Source organism: Neofelis nebulosa, chromosome 1, assembly GCF_028018385.1.
Source record: "Neofelis nebulosa isolate mNeoNeb1 chromosome 1, mNeoNeb1.pri, whole genome shotgun sequence".
NCBI classification, from domain to species: Eukaryota; Metazoa; Chordata; class Mammalia; order Carnivora; family Felidae; genus Neofelis; species Neofelis nebulosa.
The window spans coordinates 211,630,727-211,636,481 of record NC_080782.1 but is presented as its reverse complement, the minus strand read 5'-3'; the positions used below and the strand labels follow the sequence as shown (position 1 = coordinate 211,636,481).

At 37.3% G+C, this 5,755-nt stretch overlaps 1 pseudogene; it reads left to right on the top strand.

Annotated features, from left to right (window-relative positions):
* The first annotated feature begins 2,036 nt into the window (after window positions 1-2,036).
* Window positions 2,037-3,321, top strand: LOC131492121 (elongation factor 1-alpha 1-like; annotated as a pseudogene).
* Window positions 3,322-5,755: the final 2,434 nt, after the last annotated feature.

Below are 5,755 nucleotides of genomic sequence, written 5' to 3'. Positions count from 1 at the left end.
GCTCCAGGCTCTGAGCCATCAGCCCAGAGCCTGACGCGGGGCTCGAACTCACGGACTGCGAGATCGTGACCTGGCTGAAGTCGGACGCTTAACCGACTGCGCCACCCAGGCGCCCCTTTTTTTTTTTTTTTTTTTTTTTTTTTAAATTTTTTTTTTTCTGAGGCTTTTCTTCTAATTCTCCTGACATGATCTTTCACAAAGAAGTGTTTAATTTTAATTAAGTTTATCTTATCAATTATTTCTTACATGTAACATGCCTTCTGTGTCATATCTAAAAGTCATTACCATACTCAATTATCTAGATATTCTCCTATATGTCCTCTAAGAGATTTATAATTTTGTGTTTCGTATTTAAGTATGTGATCTATTCTGAGTTAATTTTTGTGAAGTGTGTAGGCATGTCTACGTTCTTTTTTTACATATGGATTTCTAGTTGTTCTAACACCATTTGTTGGCAAGACTATCTTTGCTCTACTCCATTGCCTTTACTCCTTTTCAAATATCAGTTGGCTGTATTCATGTGGTTTTGCTTCTGGGTTCTTTGTTCTGTTTCATTGATCTAGTTATCTCTTCTTTTACCAATCTGCACTATCTTGGTTACTATAGTTTTATATTAAATCTTGAAGTTGGGTAGCATCAGTTCTTCAACTTTGATCTACTTTGATTCCATCTTGGGTTATTCTGGGTCTTTTGTCTCTCAACATCCACACTGTAACTTTTTGGTATTTTGATTGGCATTTCATTGAATCTGTAGATCAGATTGTGAAGAACTGACATCTTGATAATATTGAGTCTTCCTTTTAATGGACATGGAATATCTCCCTATTTTTTTTAGCTCTTCTTTGATTTCATTCATTGGAGTTTTCTAGTTTTCTTCATGTAGATCTTCTACATATTTTGTTAGATTTATAACAAAGTATTTCATTTGGGGGATGATAATGTAAATAGGATTGTGTTTTTAAATACAAATTCCATTTGTTCATTACTGATATATATATAAAAGATTGCCTTTGCACAGTAACCTTGTATTCTGCACCTTGTTATAATTGTTTATTTGTTCCAGTAAAAAATTTTTTCCGAATTTTTTTCAGTGTTTTACATAGGCAATCATATCATCTGTAAATGAAGACAGTTTTATATCTCCCTTCCCAATACATATACTTTTTCTTTCCTTTTCTTGCTTTACTGCATTAGCTAGAACTTCTACTACATGTTGAAAAGAAGTGGTGAGAGGTGACATCTTTCCTTTGTAACTGACCTCAGTGGGAAAGCTTCATATTTCTTATCATTAAGTATGATGTTATTTGTAAATTTTTTGTAGATATTCTTTATCAAGTTGAGGAACTACCACTTTCTTCCTAGTTTATCAAAAATTTTGATACTGAAGTGGTGTTGTATTTTGTCAAATGCTTTCTCTGTATCTACTGATATGATCATGTGATTTTTCTATTAGTCTGCTGATGTGAGGATTATTTTAATAATTTTCATATGTGGAACCAGTCTTATATACCTTGGAGAAATCCCACTTGGTCATGATGTATAATTCTTTTTTGTTTATTTTGGTTTCAGTTTGTCAATATTTTCTTTTTTAGGATTATACCCTCACTTCTTGAGTGTATCTCTAAGAAAACCTACTGGAAATATTATATCATTCACTGAACTTTGCTAATTGAGGATACTTCTAAATAGTAAATTATCTTCTTAAAAAAATCTATTGATGGGTCGCCTGGGTGGCTCAGGTGGTTAAGCGTCCAACTTTGGCTCAGATCAGGATCTCAAGGTTCTTGTGTTCAAGCTTCACGTCAGACTCTGTGATGACTGCTCAGAGCCTGGAGCCTGCTTCTGACTTTGTGTCTCCCTTTCTCTCTTCCCCTTCCCCACTCGTGCTCATGTTTCTCTCTCAAAAATAAACATTAAAAAATTAATTAAAAAATCTATTGATATCAAAGAATTTAAAAATATTATTTGAGCTTTTTTGCAACAGGTTTGCTGCCACAACACAGGTGTTCGAAAACCTCCACTAAACCTAAACCATAATGGGAAAGGAAAAGACTTATATGAACATCATCATCATTGGACATATAGATTCAGGCAACTCTTCCACTACTGGTTATCTAATCTACAAATGTGGTGGGACTGACAAAAACACTATCAAAAAATTGAGAAGGAGGTTGCATTGTGAACATGATGTCACCATTTATATCTCCCTGTGGAAATTCAAGACCAGTAAGTATTATGTGACCATCACTGATGCCCCAGGACACAGAGACTTTATCAAAAATATTTTGATATTTTTGGCACATTTCAGGCTGACTGTGCCATCCTGATTGTTGCTGCTGGTGTTGGTGAACTTGAAGCAGGTTCTCCAAGAAAGGGCAGACCCGTGAGCATGCCCTTCTGGCTTACACGCTGGGTGTAAAACAACTTATTATTGGTGTTAACAAAACGGATTCCACTGAGCTACCCTACAGCCGGAAGAGATATGAGGAAATTGTTAAGGAAGTCAGCACCTACAACCAGAAAATCGGCTACAACCCTGACACAGTAGCATTTGTGCCATTCTCTGGTTGCAATGGTGACAACATGCCGGAGCCAAGTGCAAACACACCTTGGTTCAAGGGATGGAAAGTTAACTGTGAAGACTGCAGTGCCAATGGAACCACACTGCTTGAAGCTCTGGATTGCATTCTGCCACCAACTCATCCATCTGACAAGCCCTTGTGTCTGCTCCTCCAGGAAGCCTACAAAATTGGTGGTATTGGTACTCTCCCTGTGGGCCTGGTGAAGACTGGCATTCTTAAACCTGGCATGGTTGTCACCTTTCCACCAGTCAGTGTTACAACTGAAGTAAAGTCTGTTGAAATGTACCATGAAGCTTTGAGCCCTTTCCTGGGAGGACAATGTTGGCTTCAATGTCAAGAACGTATCTGTCAAAGATGTTTGCCAAGGTGATGTGGCTGGTGACAGCAAAAATGACCCCACAGTGGAAGCAGCTGGCTTCATGACTCAGGTGATTATACTGAACCTTCCAGGCCAAATCAGTGCTGGATATGCACCTGTGCTGGTTAGTCACACAGCTCACATTGCCTGCAGATTCACTGAGAGAAAGGAGAAGACTGTCATTCTGGCAGAATGCTGGAAGATGGCCCCAAGTTCTTGAAATCTGGTGATTCTGCCATCATTGATATGGTTCCTGGCAAGCCTATGTGTGTTGAGAGGTCCTCTGACTATCCTCCTCCAGGCTGTTTTGCTACTGTTAACTACATGTGTTTCTATGTAAAATTACCTTCAAGTGATATTTTTATTCTATTTTCTCATTAAACTTTTATTTTAATGGGTCTAAAAATTCTGTGACAGATTTTTGGTCAAGTTGTTTCCATTAAAAAGTACTGATTTTAAAAACTAATAACTTGGGGCGCCTGGGTGGCGCAGTCGGTTAAGCGTCCGACTTCAGCCAGGTCACGATCTCGCGGTCCGTGAGTTCGAGCCCCGCGTCAGGCTCTGGGCTGATGGCTCGGAGCCTGGAGCCTGTTTCCGATTCTGTGTCTCCCTATCTCTCTGCCCCTCCCCCGTTCATGCTCTGTCTCTCTCTGTCCCAAAAATAAATAAAAAACGTTGAAAAAAAAAAATTAAAAAAAAAAAACTAATAACTTAAAACTGCACACACACACACACACACACAGACACGCACACATGGTCCATAAAACATTCTCCTTTCTTCTGGAGGCTTTACAATGAATTGTTATCATCAACCAGCCTTTTACTATTAAACTTAAAAGTCCAATTGACACAAACAGTTGTGAGACCTTTCCTCTACCACTGATTAAGACTGGGGTGGCAGGTCCTGGGAGTGATATTCATTTAGCCTTCTGAGCTTTCTGGAAGGACTTGCTGTGCCTACCAGCTCCGCTACCTTCTTGTCCACTGCTTTGATGACACCCACACCAATCTTCTGTCTCATGCCATGAACAGCAAAACAGCCTGGAGGAGGATAGTCAGAGGACCTCTCAACACACATAGGCTGTTAACACATGTAGTTAACAGTAGCAATGTGGGGGGGGGGGGAGGTCTTTTTTTTTGTTTTTTCCTTTTTGAAAAACAAAAATAGATGATCAGAGATCCTAAGGCATGAACTTAAAAATGAAGGGTCCTGGTGTGTCAAGCAAAGTACTCTGTATCATTAACCTTAAATTTGGGATCTATCCCAAATGGATCTTGAATAGACAAAAAGTCTTTTGTTTATTTCTTTTAAAATTTTTATCAAAATATTGTATGACAAATAAATATATTTTAGAAAACATTTGGTCAAAAAGGGCTCTTTCATTATTTAGAAAAGGGATGCTGGCTGTAGGACTAAGAAAACTCATAAAGCAGGTGAATCTATCTCATTTCCTCAAAGGTCAATCACAGTTCCCCAGATGCTAACCCTGAATTGTATTTGCCAACACATAGTAAAATTAAGGATGTTTGGCTTCTTTAAAAGACTGTCAAAGCATATTGTAGAATTGTGCATTAAAATTTCATAGCAATTAATTCATCCCTATGGATGAATAATATATATTCATCACTTTGTAATCATTACATGTGTTTTCTGGAACTGTGCATATACATGTAGACATACTTGTTACTAAATATTGATGTCTTACAAAGGTCATAATATTTTATGTATCATCTAATGCTTAAAGAACTTAAGGAGGTGCCTGGGTGGCTCAGTTGGTTGAGTGTCCGACTTCAGCTCAGGTCATGATGTTAGGGTTCGTGGGTTCGAGCCCTGCGTCAGTCTCTGCTGAAAGCTCAGAGCCTGTAGCTTGCTTCAGGTTCTGTCTCAGGCTCTCTCTGCTCCTTCCCTGCATGTGCTGTCTCACTGTCTGTAAAATAAATAAACATTAAAAAAAATTTAAAAAAGAACTTAAGGATTTAAAGACATTTCCTTCATGTTTTATAGCCATGATAGAAAAATATAGATACATTCATTGTTAATGTCAATGTGTACTAAGTATATTTATAAAACTATGTTTTCAAAATTGCTGGAAACACGTTAGTTTTTAAAAGTCTGATCACATTAATGATTGCAATACAATGCAATTTAAAAATATTTAATAAACTAACATGCCATAGAATTCTCTAAACTTAATTCGTTATACTTTTTGTTTTTAAAAAACAAGCAATTTATATTTTGTCCTTAAGTTGGAACAACTGGTATTTGTTACTTCTGTGAGACTTTTACTTCATTCCAGAAAATTGATATAATTAGACATATGTGATTTTTCTCTACATGTGTTGTTAGTGATGATAGTTCCAGGAAAGATTTCTTTCTATGAATATGGGCAGCTGAATGAATTTATTTTAAACAGCTGGCAAGGCTGGTTGCAGCTAAAGTTTTCCATTACGTGACAAGGAAATGCCTCAATATTTTGTTCAAGATGGACCTTCCAACATGTTTTGCTAAAGGCAAATGTTAATTTTATTGTTCTCTCATACTCTAGAACCTTGAGAAAGAAACAGGTATAAATCATTATTCTAAAGCAATGAGTCCCTCACCAGCATCAGCTGTAACACCTATATCACTTAGGGAATTCCTAGAAAAGTAATTTCTTGGGCCCACCTCATATGTACTGAGGTGGTAAAGTCTGAAACAAGACCCAGAAATCTGTGTTTTAACAAGTCCTCTGTGTCATTTTACTGCATGCTAGAGTTTGAGAACCACTGTTCTAAAAAGATAGCATTCATGATACATTAGGTAAAATTAAATTTG